Source organism: Mobula birostris, chromosome 12 (genome assembly GCF_030028105.1).
Source record: "Mobula birostris isolate sMobBir1 chromosome 12, sMobBir1.hap1, whole genome shotgun sequence".
Taxonomy (NCBI): Eukaryota; Metazoa; Chordata; class Chondrichthyes; order Myliobatiformes; family Myliobatidae; genus Mobula; species Mobula birostris.
Genome location: NC_092381.1, coordinates 83,541,824 through 83,550,344, shown reverse-complemented (window position 1 = coordinate 83,550,344; position 8,521 = coordinate 83,541,824).

Here is an 8,521-nt window from a genome sequence, read left to right as displayed (position 1 = left end):
CCAGTGTTATAGAAGACTTTTAAGTTTATTCTCCTTCAAGCTATGCCCTTTATTTACCCACTTTTTGACAAATTGAAACAACACGTCATGGTCTACATTATCCAAATCAGGCACTTTTATGCCTTAAGTGCCATTTTCAGTTGAAACAGAAACCCCAGACCAAAATTACTCCTGATACGTCAGCATAAACAATATGCTAGCCCAATGCGTTTGCTGGTCAAATGCATTGAATTTATCTTTACTTTGTTTTTCTCATGAAAGCTTATTCAATGCTATGTATCTGAGGTGCTGTTGCAGGTAAGACTTTTCTTTGCACCTGTATACGTACTTGGGCATGTGACAAGAAACTTGACTTTATAACCTTTATAAATTTATGTTTGAAGTACACTAGTGCCATAGACCTCAGTTACTGAAACAGAATAAGCTAAAGGGTGAGGCCTGGTTTTGATTTAATTAAAAGACTCAAGCTTCCCTAGGCTAATGCCAGAGAGTTCTCCTGTTCTGCCATTCAATAACTTCAGAACAGACTTTCCCTCAGTGCCACTTTCCCGCACTGAGCCTATTCCTTAGGATTTTCTATGAAGGTATTGAACACTATATTGAATATATTCAGTAGTTGAGCCTCCTCAGTTCTCATGTTTAGAGAATGTACTACCCTCTGGGTGGAAGACATTTTGTTTCATCTCAATCTTAAATGGCTGGCCCCTTAATTTGAGTCTGTGATCTCCCGGCTTGGGTGGCAGGGTGTAGATACATCTCTACCAAAGGAGGTGTAAGGTGCTCCTTCCCTCCACTTACCTTTGACAAGGTGTAGCTCCTACTTTGCCGTCCCCAGTCAAGATCACATGAAGCCATGGGTGCAGGTGGTGGATGGTCGTTTGAGCGTCTGGTGCATATCACAAGTCCTGGTTATCCAACACTTACACCAGGCAGATAATCTCTTAAGGGTATTGATAACGGCTGGGCTCACCCACCTTATAAAGACCCTGCTCAGAAGAAGAAAATGGCAAACCATTTCTGTAGAAAAATTTGCCAAGAACTATCACAGTCATGGAAAGATCATCACCTATGTAACATGACAAGACACATAACAAACGAATGATCTCCTGGCTCCAGCTATCCATACCAGGGAAAAACATCAACTTCATCTACTCTGCCAATCACTTAAAATTTGAACTTTTCAATTAGTCTTTGAATAGGATAGTTGAGTGTTGGAGAATGAGGGGAGATTTGATAGAGGTATACAAAGTTATGTGTGGTATAGATAGGGTAAATACAAGCAGGCTAGAACTAGAAGCTATAGGTTGAGGGTGAATGATGAAATATTTAAGGGGAACTTCTTCACTCACAGTGTGGTGTAAGAGTGCAACGAACTGCCAGTGGAACTGGTGGATATAGGTTCAATTGCAACATTTAAGAGAAGTTTGGATAAGTACACATATGGGAGGGATATAGTCCAAGTGCAGGTCAGTGGGACTAGGCAGAATAACAGTTCAGCATGGATTAGATAGGTCAAATGGCCTGTTTCTGTTCTGTAGAACTCCATGATTCTATGAGGTGACCTGTCATTCTTCTAATTCCAGCACAGGCTAATCTCAACACATACAACGAACCTCCTATCCAAGGAATCAGTCCGGCGAATCTTTGCCGCATTCCTTTATTTACAAGTATAGGGCAGATATTGTTGGTGGTCAAGAATCAAAGTTTATAGCAGAAACCAAAAGCAATTGCTTCAGTCTTCAATATTTAATTCAACAAAAATTATGCTCACTCAGCACGAGATAATCCAGAGATATTGGGAGAGAGGTGATAACGAGGTAACAGTGAATGTCAACAGCATGCAAACTGATGTGAAGGATTTCGCTGAGGGAGAATGAGATGTGTAGAATTAACATGAGTATCATTATAAACTGAGAAATTACCTGTGGTGATATTAATGGAAAACATTTCACACATCTGTTTGATATTTGATATTTTAACACATTAGTTAACTTTATTTAAGGTGGATTAATGCAACAAAGATCACAGTCAGAAATTACTTGACTGTCTAGTAATATTGATTGACATTTGTAATTTCTATACTGTAATAATTGTCATTTCAGCCTTTTGCTTTCATTCATTTTTTTTTCAGTTAGGTTAAGTAATTATTCCACGTAACCACTGTTATGATGGTTTCATTTCTAAAGGAGAATGAAAACCTACTTAGCATAAATTCCCACAAGGAATAGTTCTGAAGAACTTCAAATTCTCCGTGCAGACATATGCAAAATTGTAACATTTTAATTTAAATTTCAGTGTTTTTTCTCAGTGCTCATCTGCCATGACAATAGGAGACTGTGTCTCTCACAGAAGTCCCATTCACGACAATGAAAATCACCTCTCCTGAGAATGTTCTGAGGAAAGCTGGTGTGTTGACATGATCCATCTTGCATTTGCTGTTCTAAACACTTGCCAGAAATGTGAAATAAATCGGTTCTACTTACCCAGACTACCAATAAATTAAACACAGAAAGTGTGATAACTCACTGGGGTATTCAATGACAGATACTTATTTATGGTTAGGATCTAGTAATATATTACTATTTTTGATTTACAGCAATGTATGCTACCAGCTGTTTCTGCATTCAAAATATTCAATTCTTTTGGCCCGAAGCAATGCCATAGGAGTTAGTCTATAGCTTTTATAAGTTATGTACCATATACCTTTAGTATACAGTCCAACTGCTGTCAAAGGCCTTTAAACTGTTGTAATGCCTCTGATGTTCAATGGCATTTTAAAATTGTTTAAAAGCAGTCAAGTAGAATTAGAATCAGATTTATTGTCACTGTCTTATAATTTGTTGTTTTGTGGCAGCAGTGCAGTGTAAGAAAAAGTTACAATAAACACAGAATTTTGTTTCTTAATTTAATCTAAATATCCGCTTTTTTAAGGCATCGCCTGTTGAAGATGATCTCGGTGCTGGGAAGCTAGTGCCTATGATGGAGCTGGCTGAATTTACAACTTCCTGCAGCTTTGTCTGATCCTGAGCAGCAGCCCCTTCCATACCTGTTGGCGATGCAAGGAGTTAGAATGCTTTCCGTAGTACCACTGTAGAAATTTGCTAGTGTCCTTGGTGACATACCAATTCTCCTAAAACTCCTAATGAAATATAACCACTGTCAGGCCTTCTTTGTAATTGCATCAATATTTTGGGCCCAGGATATATTCTGAGATGTTGACATCCAGGAAATTGAAACTGCTCACTCTTTCCATTTCTGATCCCTTGATGAAGACTGGAGTGTGTTCCCACAAGTCCCCCTTCCTAAAGTCCACAATCAACTCCTTGGTCTTACTGATGCATAGTGAAAGGTCATTGCTATGACACCACTCAACCAACTGATCTATCTTGCTCCAGTATGCCTCCCTGACACCATCTGAAATTCTGGCAAATATAGTTGTGTCCAGATGATCCAAGGCCAAGTGGAAATCCAATGAGATTGCATCTGCTGTAGACCTATTATGGCAATAGGCAAATTGCAGTGGGTCCAGGTCCTTGCTTAGGCAGGAGTTGATTCTAGACATGACCAACCTCTCAAAGCATTTATCACAGTAGATGAGAGTGCCACTGGGTTATAGATGACTGAGACAGATCACCCTGTTCTTCTTGGGCAGTGGTATGATCATCAGTCTTTTGAAGCAGATGGAAGCTTCTGTCTACAGCAGAGATATTGAAGATGTCCTTGAACACTCCCGCCAGTTGGTCGGCATAGGTTTTCAAACCCCTACCAGGTACACCATCAGGGCCTGACGCCTTACAAGGGTTCACCCTCTTGAAAGGTGTTCTGACTTTGGCCTCCAAGACAGAGACCACAGAGTCACTGGATGCCGCAGGGATTTGCACAGGTGTAGTTTTATTGTATGCATAAAAGGTATTCAAGTTCATCTTGGAGAGAAGCCTCAGAGCCATTCATGATGTTAGGTTTCATTCTGCAGTAAGTAATGGCCTGCAAACCCTGTCAGAGTTGACATGCATCCAATTCCATTTCTAATCGCAATTGGAATGATGGTGCCGTCTTCTTGAGGATGTCCTCAAAGATGGGGATGCTTGTGTCCAGCATTTAAAAAAAATTACTTTAAAAATAACTATGTAGGTCCCTGACAGTAGGAGCAGTAAACAAACTTCTCAAAGATTCAAAGTACATTTATTATCAAAGTATTTATGCAGTATACAACTCTAAAATTCGTCTTCAGAACAGTCAAAGAAGAACCATGGAACCAAGCCGTTCAAAGGAAAATATCAGTCACCAAACCCCCCTCCCCCGGCGTGCAAAAAAAATTGTGCAGACAGCAACATCCTTTATAAAACTCAAAGACATGAAACAGATAACTTGGCAGCCGAATTGTTTACTTTGAAATATTGCTTTGGAACAAAAGAACAGAAAAAATATTGCAGTCTTTGCTGGACTCCCTTTTAAATGTTTCCATACTATAGCTGCTTGCATTTCATATACAGTAATTTCATTTGAGAAGTTTCTCTTATTTACACAGCTCTTTCTTTTGTTTTTCTCCCTATATTCATTCTCACCACTTCCTTCTTCTGCCTTGAATAGTATTGAAATCTTGCCTTGATTTAGTTTTAGTCTTGCAATATGATAATTTTTCAAATAAATAATTCTTTTTACAATTTAAAATATGGTTCTCAGACCGTGGAAGGCATTGGAAACATTGAATATTTTGAATTACTTTGAACAGAGGAGTCAATTGTGCATCCAAAGCTACACATAGCCATACAGGGTAAAGCCAACAGATTACCTCCTTGAAGTTAATAGTGAGCCAAATGTTTTTTTTTAAATGATACTCCAGTTATTTTATGCTACTTTTTTAGACATTTTCAAAGTTCGAAGTAAATTTATTACCAAAATACATATATATCACCATTTACTACCCCAAGATTCATTTTCTTGCAGGCATTCACAGACTAAAAAACACAATGGAATCAATGAAAGACTATACACAAAGACAAACAACCAATGTGCAAACAATGACAAATTGTGTAAATCCAAAAAGACGAACAGATAAGTAATAGTGAGAACATGAGTTGTAGAGTCCCTGAAAGTGATTCCAAAGGTTGAGGAGTCAGTTCAGTGTTGGCATGAGTGAAGTTATACATCCTGGATCAGGAGCCAGATGGTTGAAGGGTAATAATTGTTCCTGAACCTGGTGATGTGGGACCTAAGGTTCCTGTACCTCCTTCCCATGGCAGCAGTGAGAAGAGAGCATGGCTTACATGGTGGAAGTCTTTGTTGATTTCTGCTTTCCTGCAAGTGCTCCTTCTAGATGTGCTCAATGGTGGGGAGGATTTTACCTGTGATGGACTGGGATGCATCTAGTACTTTCTGTAGGCTTTTTCCTTCAAGGGCATTGGTATTCCCATACCAGGCCACGATGCAACCTGTCAGTATACTCTCCACTGTGCACCCGCCAAAGATTGTCAGATTTTTAGACGACATAACAAATCCTTACAAACTTCTAAGGAGAGGCGCTTGCTTTCTTTGTGACAGAATGTGCTATTCTTCAGCTGGTGGTTCCCCAGGCATTTTCCAGTCAGCTGTAGTCCAAAGGTCACATCCTTCCTGACGTCCATGAATAATTTGGAAAGACAATCTGGAAATGAATCAAACCGCAGTGAGTTATTGTCATTACCTTGATTTTGCTGCTCTTTTCCGGAAACATCAACAGTATATTCAAATAAATTAAATTTTAGAAGCATAAAGTTAACTTTATTGACCAATTTCAGCCCCAACTTTTGAGTTTCTAATTATATACTCACTCTTTTTACCAAGGACATTTTCAATTTTAATTCAGGGGTTTCCAGGGCATTAATTCCTTTGTCCCATCTAAAAGTGCCTCTAATCAGAAAGAATATAGTTGTACACTGAAAATTCTGGCTTGTACTTTACCATACTTTCAAACCACCAGTATGGTCAATGCAGGACCCACCGATCAATCTCCGCGGGATGCGTCCACCAACATCAAAGAGCTGACAACAAAACACTGCATCAATGAAAACCTGGAAAGATGCACTATTTACCAAGGAAGCGTGAGAAAAGAGCTGGGCTGCTGGTCAGATTGAAGCTGAGGGGCTTCAGGGTCCCTATGCCCACCATCCTTCTAGCTAATGTGCAAGCCACAGAGAACAAGGTGGATGATCTTAAAGGGAGACTCACCTACTGCAGAGAGATGCAGAACTGCTGTGTATTCTGTTTCACCGAGACCTGGCTCTCCCCTGCCACCGCCGACATTGCCATCTGACCGGAGGGATTTTCGATCCATCGGTTGGACCGCACGACGTCTTCGGGCAAGACGAGGGGAGGTGGTGTCTGCCTACTGATCAACACTGGGTGGTGCTCGGACACAGTGGCACTGACAAGCTCCTGCAGCCTGGACCTGGAACACCTGTCGGTGAAGTGTCATCCCTACTATCTGCCACGTGAATTCACCTCAGTCATACTGACAGCGGTCTACATTCCCCCCCAGGTGGATGTGGGGTGTGCTCTGAACATACTATATGCCAACATCAGTGAACTTGAGACCAGGTATCCAGAGACTTTATTCATTACAGCCGGGGACTTTAACCAGGCCAACCTCAGAAAGGCGCTGCCAAAGTTATACCAACATGTCTCCTGCCCCACTAGAGGCCCGAATATACTTGACCACTGCTACACAGCAGTCAAGGATGCCTACCGTTCCATCCCACGACCTCACTTCGGAAAATCGGACCATCAGGCTGTACTCCTCCTCCCGGCTTACAAACAAAAACTGATGCGGGAGGTCACGGTGTCAAAAGTAGTGTGCGTTGGACGGAGGAAACAGATGAAGTCCTCTGTGCCTGCTTTGAATCTGTGGACCAGTTAGTATTCAAGGACTCAGCAGCTAACCTCGATGAGTATGCCTCAGCTGTCATGGACTTTATTTGGAAATGCACGGAGGACTGCGTGTCTCGCAAGACGATCCAGGTATTCCCTAACCGGAAACCTTGGATGAATTATGAGGTCAAGCCCCTTTTAAAGGCTAGAGCTGCGGCTTTTAGGTCCGAGGATACCGGTTGCTACGTGGAATCCAGGCGTGAACTCCGGAAAGCCATTAAGGGCGCCAAGAGGCAATATCGAGCCAAGTTGGAAGCCCAGGCTAACCAGAGGGATGCCAGTAGACTATGGCAGGGTCTAAATGAGATCATTGGGCGCAAAGGCTGGGAATATCAATAACTGTGGCGCTTCTCTTCCTGACGAACGTAACGTATTCTACACAAGATTCAAACAGAAGAGGAGCGTCCCGCTCCCTCCGGATGAACCAGACCTGGTGGTGTCGAGATTCATCATCACTGAGGAGGATGTCAGAAGGGCCTTCCTGAAGATAAATCCAAGGAAGGCGACGGGCCCAGATGGCGTCCCAGGACGGGTTCTCTGGGCCTGTGCAAGCGAGCTAGCTGGAGTGTTTGCTGACATCTTCAACTGCTCCTTGCTTCAGTCTAAGATCCTCTCGTGTTTTAAGAAGGCAACGATAATCCCAGTGCCAAAGAAGAGCAAGGTGGCATGTCTGAATGACTATCGACCTGTGGCTCTGACATCAATTGCTATGAAGTGCTTCGAGAGATTGGTTATGGCACACATCAACCACAGCCTTCCGGTCAACCTCGACGCTTTGCAATTCGCATACCGGAGCAACAGGTCAACGGCAGATGCCATCTCTCTGGCCCTACATTCCTCCTTAGAACACCTGGAGAATAAAGACGCATACGTAAGGCTCCTTTTCATTGACTACAGCTCTGCCTTTAATACCATCATTCCAAATAAACTGATTCCTAAGCTCCTGAACCTGGGCTTTAGCACTCAGATCTGCAACTGGATCTTCAACTTCCTCACAGACAAGACCCACGCTGTCAAAATAGGGGACAAGCTCTCCTCTACAATCACTCTGAGCACCAGTGCCCCACAAGGCTGTGTACTCAGCCCCCTGCTGTACTCACTGTACACCCATGACTGTGTAGCCAAGTTTCCATCAAACTCAATATATACATTTGCTGATGACACAACAATTGTAGGCAATTATCTCGGGTAATGATGAGTTTGAGTACAGAGAGGAAATTAAGAACCTGGTGGTATGGTGCGAAGACAATAACCTATCCCTCAATGTCAGCAAGACGAAGGAATTGGTTGTTGACTTCAGAAGGAGTAGCGGTCCGCACGACCCAATTTACATTGGTGGTGCACAAGTGGAACAGGTCAAAAGCAGGTAAAGAAATTTGGCCTGTCCCCTGAAACCCTCATTAATTTTTATAGATGCACCGTAGAAAGCACTCTTCTAGGGTGCGTCACAACTTGGTATGCAAGTTGTCCTGTCCAAGACTGAAAGAAGCAGCAGAAGATCGTAAACACGGCGCAAGCACATCACACAAACCAATCTTCCGTCCTTGGACTCACTTTACACCGCACGCTGTCAGAGCAGTGCTGCCAGGATAATCAAGGACACTACCCACCCAGC